This window comes from Pristiophorus japonicus, chromosome 21, assembly GCF_044704955.1.
Source record: "Pristiophorus japonicus isolate sPriJap1 chromosome 21, sPriJap1.hap1, whole genome shotgun sequence".
In the NCBI taxonomy this organism is placed as follows: Eukaryota; Metazoa; Chordata; class Chondrichthyes; family Pristiophoridae; genus Pristiophorus; species Pristiophorus japonicus.
This window is the reverse complement of record NC_091997.1, coordinates 29457907-29468126: the sequence shown is the minus strand read 5'-3', so window position 1 is coordinate 29468126 and position 10220 is coordinate 29457907.

The following is a 10220-nucleotide window of genomic DNA, read 5'->3' as shown; positions in this document are numbered from 1 at the left end:
GTTAGATATGGCCCTTATGGCTAAAGGGATCAAGGGGAATGGAGAGAAAGCAGGAAAGGGGTACTGAGGTGAATGATCAGCCATGATCTTATTGAATGGCGGTGCAGGCTCGAAGGGCCGAATGGCCTACTCCTGCACCTATTTTCTATGTTTCTATGTTTCCAAGATATCCACGCTGTTACACCGGAAGCTTTGGCCTGGATATCCGACTTAGATATTGATGTTTCATTTGCTTTGTTACTCGCATACCAAAGAGGACCAGATGTGACAAAAGGTCATCGACCTGAAACATTAACTCTGTTTCTCTCCCCACAGGTGCTGCCTGATCTGCTGAGTGTTTCCAACATTTTCTGTTTTTATTTCAGATTTCCAACATCCGCTAGTCTTTTGCTTTCGTGTTCAGGAAAAGGAACCAGACTCAGGAATACTTGAGACCAATTGTACTGTCCCCTCCTGCCTACTGTTGTAATAGGCTAACTCCAGGGAGTCTTGGCTCTGGAGTCCAGTGAGAACCTGACCCCGAATATGTCAGAGCAAAGCAAAACCACATCACAACCGACATTACAGTTGTGGTATATATGCAGCCTCCATCCCAGACTGGCTTTGCCAATGAGCCACTGGTGGGGCCGATCATATTACTCATTTAAACAGAATTACTTACTGTCATCTTACTCTAGTTACCATCTTCCCTAGAAAAAAATAATGCAATCAATTTTTAAAATGGATAAGGCAGCACATTCTCGACGCAGCCATGTTCCCTCTGAGTCAGATACAGTAGTGAATGTTTCCAGTTTATCATTGTGCTGTCTGGGAAATGGGGTGGGGGAGGGGAAGGGGAGGGTTTAAGACTGCAGGTGGATTGGATCTATAGCTGCTAGATTTTTTTTAAGCGTCTGATAGTCCAAATGCTGCACTTTTGATTGAAATGCATTTGGACTATCAGATGCTTAAAAAAATCTCCAGTTGTTAAAAAATTGCACCACTAACAGTGCTGCTACAAGTAAATCCTGCCAAAGTCTTATTGCTTCTTCAACGAGCCAGGGTAACTCAGCTGGTGACATTGTCACCGCAAGAATCAGAAGATTGTAGTCTCAAGCTCGACCCCAGGAATTCAGCACATCACGTAGACTGGCATTCCAATGCTCTGAAGAGGAAGTGCCGCAGTGTTTACAAAAAAAGACGCATTTATATAACGTCTTTCACAACCTCAGGATGTCCCAAAGTGCTTTACAGCTGTAATGTATGCACCTGTGAGGATGCTCACAGGTTTGTAGAGCTGTTGCAGTTGAAAAGTGTCTGGAGTGTCCCCCAGATCGGGGGGCACTTGAACTAATGTTTATTTTTGTCCCCAAAAGAGTTGTAGAGCTGTTGCTCCCCAATGGAGTGCTCTCCACGCAGGAATCCTCCCATTATTTATTGGGGACTTGGCCTGGAGGGTGGTGCACGGAGCAGTCCCGTGCAATAAATTTTTAAGCCGGTTCACGGGCTCCCAGGCCGCCTGCAATTTCTGCGGTCTGGAAGAGTCCGTGTTCCATGTTTTTATAGAATGTGTGAGGTTGCAGCCCCTGTTCCAATATTTAAAGGGGCTGCTCCTGAAATTCTGGTTGCACTTCAGTCCCACACTCCTGATCTTTGGACACCCTGTGTGGAGGGGAGCGGGTAGGTCCAAGGGCCTCCTCGTAGGACTGCTCCTGGGCACGGCCAAGGGTGCCATCAGCCGGTCCAGGCAGCGGGCGGTCGAGGGGGTCGTTCAGCCTGACTGCCTGCCTCTCTTCCGTGCCTACATCTGGACCAGTGTGTCCTTGGAGATGGAGCACGCGGTGTCCACCGTTACGCTCGCGGCCTTCCGCGAGAGGTGGGCACCGGAGGGACTGGAGTGCATCATCACCCCCAGCAACCAAATTTTAATTTGATTTTATGTTTTAAAGTTTAATTTGTTTTAATTGCCGGGGTTTTTAGTGTCCCCCCTCCCCTTTTATAGGGGGCACTTGTAAAATGTGGAATTTTAATGCCCTAAAAAAAACCACAAAAAAACCCTACAAAAATACAAAAAAAATATTTTAAAAAACAAAAAAAAGAGGGCTGTCATAAGTGTCTGGAGTGTCCCCCAGATCGGGGGGCACTTGAACTAATGTTTATTTTTGTCCCCAAAAGAGTTGTAGAGCTGTTGCTCCCCAATGGAGTGCTCTCCATGCAGGAATCCTCCCATTATTTATTGGGGACTTGGCCTGGAGGGTGGTGCACGGAGCAGTCCCGTGCAATAAATTTTTAAGCCGGTTCACGGGCTCCCAGGCCGCCTGCAATTTCTGCGGTCTGGAAGAGTCCGTGTTCCATGTTTTTACTGAATGTGTGAGGTTGCAGCCCCTGTTCCAATATTTAAAGGGGCTGCTCCTGAAATTCTGGTTGCACTTCAGTCCCACACTCCTGATCTTTGGGCACCCTGTGTGGAGGGGAGCGGGTAGGTCCGAGGGCCTCCTCGTAGGACCGCTCCTGGGCACGGCCAAGGGTGCCATCAGCCGGTCCAGGCAGCGGGCGGTCGAGGGTCAGCCTGACTGCCTGCCTCTCTTCCGCGCCTACATCCGGGCCAGGGTGTCCTTGGAGATGGAGCACGCGGTGTCCACCGGTACGCTCGCGGCCTTCCGCGAGAGGTGGGCACCGGAGGGACTGGTGTGCATCATCACCCCCGGCAACCAAATTTTAATTTGATTTTATGTTTTAAAGTTTAATTTGTTTTAATTGCCGGTGTTTTTAGTGTCCCCCCTCCCCTTTTATAGGGGGCACTTGTCAAATGTGGAATTTTAATGCCCTAAAAAAAACCACAAAAAAACCACAAAAATATACAAAAAAAAAGAGGGCTGTCATAAGTGTCTGGAGTGTCCCCCAGATCTGGGGGCACTCGATCTAATGTTATTTTGTACTCCCCAAAAAGAGTTGTAGAGCTGTTGCAGTTGAAAAGTGTCTGGAGTGTCCCCCAGATCGGGGGGCACTTGAACTAATGTTTATTTTTGTCCCCAAAAGAGTTGTAGAGCTGTTGCTCCCCAATGGAGTGCTCTCCACGCAGGAATCCTCCCATTATTTATTGGGGACTTGGCCTGGAGGGTGGTGCACGGAGCAGTCCCGTGCAATAAATTTTTAAGCCGGTTTACGGGCTCCCAGGCCACCTGCAATTTCTGCGGTCTGGAAGAGACCGTGTTCCATGTTTTTATAGAATGTGCGAGGTTGCAGCCCCTGTTCCATTATTTAAAGGGGCTGCTCCTCAAATTCTGATTGCACTTCAGTCCCACACTCCTGATCTTTGGGCAACCTGTGCGGAGGGGAGCGGGTAGGTCCGAAGGCCTCCTCGTAGGACTGCTCCTGGACACGGGCAAGGGGGCCATCAGCACGCACCGGGCGGTTGAGGGGGTCGTTCAGCCCGACTGCCTGCCTCTCTTCCGCAGTTACATCCGAGCCAGGGTGTCCCTGGAGATGGAACATGCGGTGTCCACCGGTATGTTTGTGGCCTTCCACGAGAGGTGGGCGCCGGAGGGACTGGAGTGCATCATCACCCCCGGCAACCAAATTTTAATTTGATTTTATATGTTTTAAAGTTTAATTTGTTTGATTGCCAGGTTTTAGTGTCACCCCAGTCAGGGGGCACTTGTATAATTTGCCTCTCGGTGCCCTAAAAAAAAAGAAAGAAAAAAAAACAAAAAGGGCACTTGAAAAATGTTTGGAGTGTCCCCCCCCTTAAATAAGGGGCCACTTGGATTAATTGTTTCTTGTTTTTGCAACAGAAGAATTGTAGAGCTGTTGGGTTCGGTGTGAGCTGTGAGGAGGACGCTAAGTGGCTGCAGGGTGACTTGGACAGGTTAGGTGAGTGGGCAAATGCATGGCAGATGCAGTATAATGTAGATAAATGTGAGGTTATCCATTTTGGGGGCAAAAACACGAAGGCAGAATATTATCTGAATGGCGACAGACGAGGAAAAGGGGAGGTGCAACGAGACCTGGGTGTCATGGTTCATCAGTCACTGAAAGTGGGCACGCAGGTAGAGCAGGCAGTAAAGAAGGCAAATGGTATGTTGGCCTTCATAGCTAGGGGATTTGAATATAGAAGCAGGGAGGTCTTACTGCAGTTGTACAGGGCCTTAGTGTGGCCTCACCTGGAATATTGTGTTCAGTTTTGGTCTCCTAGTCTGAGGAAGGACGTTCTTGCTATTGAGGAAGTGCAGCGAAGGTTCACCAGACTGATTCCAGGGATGGCTGGGCTGTCATGAGAGGCTGGATCAACTGGGCCTTTATTCACTGGAGTTTAGAAGGATGAGAGGGATCTCATAGAAACATATAAGATTCTGATGGGACTGGACAGGTTAGATGCAGGAAGTATGTTCCCGATGTTGGAGAAGTTCAGAACCAGGGGAAATAGTCTTAGGATAAGAGGTAGGCCATTTAGGACTGAGATGACGAGAAACTTCTTCACTCAGAGGTTGTTAACCTGTGGAATTCCCTGCCGCAGAGAGTTGTTGATGCCATTTCACTGGATATATTCAAGAGGGAGTTAGATATGGCTCTTACGGTTAAGGGGATCAAGGGGTATGGAGAGAAAGCAGGAAAGAGGCACTGAAAGAATGATCAGCCATGATCTTATTGAACGGCGGTGCAGGCTCGAAGGGCCGAATGGCCCACTCCTGCACCTATTTTCTATGTTTCTCTGTTTCTATGTTTATACTACCCTAAAACCCCCACCCAAAACAAACAAATAAAAAGGGGCACTTGAAACGTGTTTGGAGTGTCCCCCCCCTTTTTAACCTGGGGGCATTTGATTTAATGTTTATTTTGTTTACAACTAAAAGAGTTGTAGAGCTGTTGCTCCCCAATGGAGTGCTCTCTACGCAGGAATCCTCCTTTTATTTATTGGGGACTTGGCCTGGAGGGTGGTGCACGGAGCAGTCCCGTGCAATAAATTTTTAAGTCGGTCACGGGCTCCCAGGCTGCCTGCAATTTCTGCGGTCTGGAAGAGTCCGTGCTGCACACATTCAGAGACTGAACTCCAAGTTATAGTCAACATCTTCACTGAGGTGTACGAAAGCATGGGCCTTACAGTAAACATCCATGAGACAAATGTCCTCCACAAACCTGAATTCGCCACAAAGCACTGCTCCCCAGTTATCAAGATCCACAGCGTGGCCCTGGACAACGTGGACCACTTTCTATACTCAGGAGCCTATTATCAGCAAGGTTCAACACCGCCTCCAGTGCGCCAGTGCAGTCTTCGGCCACCTGAGAAAGAGAGTGTTCGAAGATCAGGCCCTCAACTCTGGTACCAAGCTCATGGTCTACGGGGCTGTAGTGATACCCGCCCTCCTGTATGGCTCAGAGACGTGGACCATATACAGTAGACACCTCAAATCACTGGAGAAATACCACCAACGATATCTCCGCAAGATCCTGAAAATCCCCTGGGAGGACAGACATTAGTGTCCTCGATCGGGCCAACATCCCCAGCATCGAGCACTGACCACATTCGACCAGCTCCGTTGGGCGGGCCACATTGTTCGCATGCCTGACACAAGACTCCCAAAGCAAGCGCTCTACTCGGAACTCTTACACGGCAAGCGAGCCCCAGGTGGGCAGAGGAAATGTTTCAAGGACACCCTCAAAGCCTCCCTGATAAAATGCAACATCCCCACCGACACCTGGGAGTCCCTGGCCAAAGACCGCCCTAAGTGGAGGAAGAGCATCCGGGAGGGCACTGAGCACCTCGAGTCTCGTCGCCGAGAGCATGCAGAAAACAAGCGCAGGCAGCGGAAGGAACATGCAGCAAACCAGACTCCCCTCCCACTCTTTCCTTCAACCACTGTCTGTCCCACCTGTGACAGAGACTGTAATTCCCGTATTGGACTGTTCAGTAACCTAAGAACGCACTTTTAGAGTGGAAGCAAGTCTTCCTTGATTTCGAGGGACTGCCTATAATGATGGAGTGTGTCAGGTTGCAGCCCCTGTTCCAATATTTGAAGGGGTTGCTCCTCAGATTCTGGTTGCACTTCAGTCACTTGCTCCTGATCTTTGGGCATCCTGTGCGGAGGGGAGCAGGCAGGTCATAAGGCCTCCTCATCGGACTGTTCCTGGGTCAAGCCTGACCGCCCACTGCCTCTCTTCCACGTCTATGTTCGAGCCAGGGTGTCCCTGGAGGTGGAGCGCACGGTGTCCACCGGTATGCTCGCAGCCTTCCACGAGAGGTGGGCGCTGGAGGGACTGGAGTGCATCATCACCCCCGACAACCAAATTTAAATTTGATCCATTAACGTTAAAAGTTTAATTTGTTTAATTTGTCAGTTTTAGTGCCCCCCTTAATAATGAATTATGGTTTTACAAAAATAGTGTACAACTGTTGCATTGTGAATGGCTTAGCCAGTCACGTGATATTCACAAGACTCAATAAAACCCCAGTCAGTTGGGTCTAGGTTAGCCACGATGAGGTATGTAGTTGTGAGCCAAGTGGATGAACTGGTAACATGTAGTGTGATTGTTAAACCTTTGTTATTAAAGCAACTAGTTCTTAATAGCAATGTGTTGCTATGAATTCTTAAGCAAAGAACCCATGAAGCAAATACATTACACCCGTCAATTTCAGAGTGTAGTCACTGTTGTAATGTAGGAAACACGGCTGCCAATTTGCGCACAGCAAGCTCCCACAAACAGCAATGTGGTAATAACCAGATAATTTGTTTTAGTGATGTTGATCAAGAGATAAATATTTGCTAGGCCACTGGGGAGAACGCCCCTGCTCTTCTTTGAAATAGTGCCGTGGTATCTTTTATGTCTACTTGAGAGAGCAGACGTGACCTCAGTTTAACATTTCATCTGAAAGATGGCATCCCCAACAGTGCACTAATGTCCCTCCATACAGTACTGGAATGTCAGCCTCGATTTTTGTGTTCAAGTGGGACTTGAACAGACAACCTTCTGATTCAGAGGAGAGGGTGCTACCAACTGAGCCATGGCTGACACTTGATAGAGATGCTGTCCTTCAGATGAGACACTAAATCGAGGTTCAATGTGCCTGTCCCCACGTTTCACACGGATGCTAAGAGTCTCATACTAGTTAAAAGACCTGGCCAATATTCCGCTCTCAACCAACACTACCAAAAACAGATTGGCTGGTCATTCATTCATTTGCTGTTTGTGCTATCTTGCATATTGGCTGTTGCATTTGCTTACATAGCATTACACTTCGAAGTAATGTGAAGCACTTTGGGATCTTTGTGAGGCTTGATAAAATGCTTCAATAAGATCAGTTTACAGTGCAAATAGAACTCTTGAGACTTCAGTGCTGCATAACCATTACAACATACAGGCAACTCTCCATTATCCGGGTCTCTCGGGGATTGGGCTATGCCGGGTAAACAATTTCTCCGTTAGAGCGATTAACATTATAAAGTTAAATCCCGATGCCTTCCCGGGCCGAAATTTAAAATCCCGTTACAACGGTTTCCCGTTGGATAATCGCGAGTTGCCTGTACTTCTAGCAGGTCACAGGATAGAAAATCAAAGGCAGGAGCCTTTGCTGATTGTCCCCTCTTAACCCAGCAACTTGTATTTATATAGCACCTTCAATATAGTAAAAAGCCCCAAAAAGCGTTTATCAAACAAAATTTGACACCAAGCCAAATAAGGAGATATTAGGACAGGCGACTAAAAGCTTGGTCAAAGAGGTAAATTTTAAGGAGTGTCTTAAACAAGGAGAGATAGAGAGGCGAAGATGTTTAGGAAGGGAGTTCCAGAGTTTAAGGCCTAGACAGTTGAAGGCACCACCAACAATGGTTGAGCAATTAAAATCAAGGAAACACAAGAGGCCAGAATTGGAGGAGTGCAGAACCCAGGATCGACAAAACCAATTGGATCTTCCCAATTGCATGCTGGTTGAGATCAGCGCCGACCAAGGATCAAACCTGCAAACTTTCTGGTCTAGAAGCACTTTCTGTACACTAGAATCCCTAAAAAAAAGTGTTATTAGATGGGTCAACTACCCATTGGCCACAATGTCTAAGCTACAGGGGGGCTGGGGAGGACATTCCCCCCACCAACCTATGCTTGCTTAATAAAATGTAATTTTGGGGGTTTGCCCACTGTTAAAGTCATTGAAAGCAAACAAACAGGTGCAGCAAGCAGTTAGGAAGGCAAATGGTATGTTGGCCTTCATTGCAAGAGGATTTGAGTACAGGAGCAAGGATGCCTTACTACCGTTAAAGAGGCCTTGGTGAGACCCCACCTGGAGTATTGTGTGCAGTTTTGGTCTCCTTACCCAAGAAAGGATATACTTGCCATAGAGGGAGTGCAGTGAAGGTTCAGCAGACTGATTCCTGGGATGGCAGGACTGGCATATGAGGAGGGATTGGGTCGACTAGGCTTGTATTCACTAGTTTAGAAGAATGAGAGGGGATCTCATTGAAACGTATAAAATTCTGACGGGGTTGAATATACTGGATGCAGGGAGGATGTTTCCCCTGGCTGGGAAGTCTAGAGCAAGGGATCACAGTCTCAGGATACTGGGTAGGAAATTTAGGACTGAGATGAGGAGAAATTTCTTCACTCAGAGGGTGGTGAACCTGTGGAATTCCCTACCACAGAAGGCTGTGGAGGCCAAGTCACTGAATATATTTAAGGAGATAGATAGATTTCTAGACACAAAAGGCATCAAGGGGTATGGGGAGAAAGCGAGAATATGGTGTTGAGATAGAGGATCAGCCATGATCATATTGAATGGCGGTGCAGGCTTGAAGGGCTGAATGGCTTACTACTGCTCCTTTATTTGCACCATCAAGTAAATGCCACCAGCTGATATCTGAAACGCTGGGTCTTGTGTACTGCAGACACCGCGGGTTGCTGGTCTGGTTACTTGTCTGGCGCTGCAACATTGATGAGAGTTGGCTCTGCATCAGGAAAGAACAAACGAGGTCGGAGACAGATAATGGAATCTAGTGTGAAACTGGAAAATAAATGCCAGAGGGAGACGCGGAAGGTCAGAGATCAAGGCTAAGGGAAAGACAGGTGGAGACACCGAGGGCAAAGATCAAGGGGAGATAATCAATAGTGACAAGAATTCTGCAGGCAAATATAATCAAGGTCAGCTTAAGAAAAATACGCTGAAGAAAATATCAGTTCATGAAATGCATTGGGACAGTAATTACTTCTTGCACATCTGATAATTGCCCAAATTATGCACGGTCCCAAAACTCACCTTTCCCATCCCCAACAATAAATGACGAGCTCATTTAAGAGCAGTTTTTTTTGCCACGTGAAATGTTCCCCTCAGCGATTACTAAAAGGTTCTTTCCGGTTTGAATGCATAAACTCGTAATGACGAGGGAGCTGTTTGGACGTCTAGCTGTTTATTGATTGGTGTTGTTTTAGTCTTGGAAATAATTAGAATTTTAATTTTGTTTTTGGATCTCGGGTTTACCTTATAACCGTTTATCACTGTAGGCTGAAGATAATCCACGATGCCAAGTGCTTTTAGACATGTCCAAATTGCAAGCATTTAATTTTAAGTTACAGTCTTAAGAATGTTGTCTTGGTCCAGTGTTTTATCCCAAATTTTGGAAATCTTGGAATAAAAGTCAAAAAATTTTTTTTCCCATATTTTCATTCAATATTTTTTCAGGATTTTTTTCAACGTTTTACTTTTCAAAATAAAATCTTAGGTCTCAAGAAAATGTAAACATCTTTCCAAACACTGGGGACTATCACCCAGTGTTTTATTGCTAGAAATAATTGTAGTGTCATTTCAGTCAAATTTTAGTTTTAGCTCTTCACACGGAATTAAAATTGTAATTTTAGTTTGATTAATAAATGGAGTTTTACTCTAGCTGCTATTTTCCTCCCTTTGCTTGAAAACAGTAATTGATTTTGCCAGTTTTTGAAAATTCGCAGCACTTTGGGTAAATAATCTGGGCAGCATACTTTAAGGATGTCAAGGCCTTGGCGAGGGTGCAGAGGAGATTTACTAGAACACCAGGGACGAGGGACTTCAGTTACATGAGGCCCGAACTTAGTCAAAGCTAAGGCCCGCCCATGTGCCACCCAAATGGCCGCCGAGACCCCTGGCGGTACTTTGCCAGGGAGATTCCTCCAAAAGATCTGCAAAGACCGCCCGGCGGCAAAAAAACGACTTACGCCATGATTCTGGGCGGCAGCGAGCGGGGGCTCCCAATCTCGGCGGCAAATGCAATCCTCGCCAA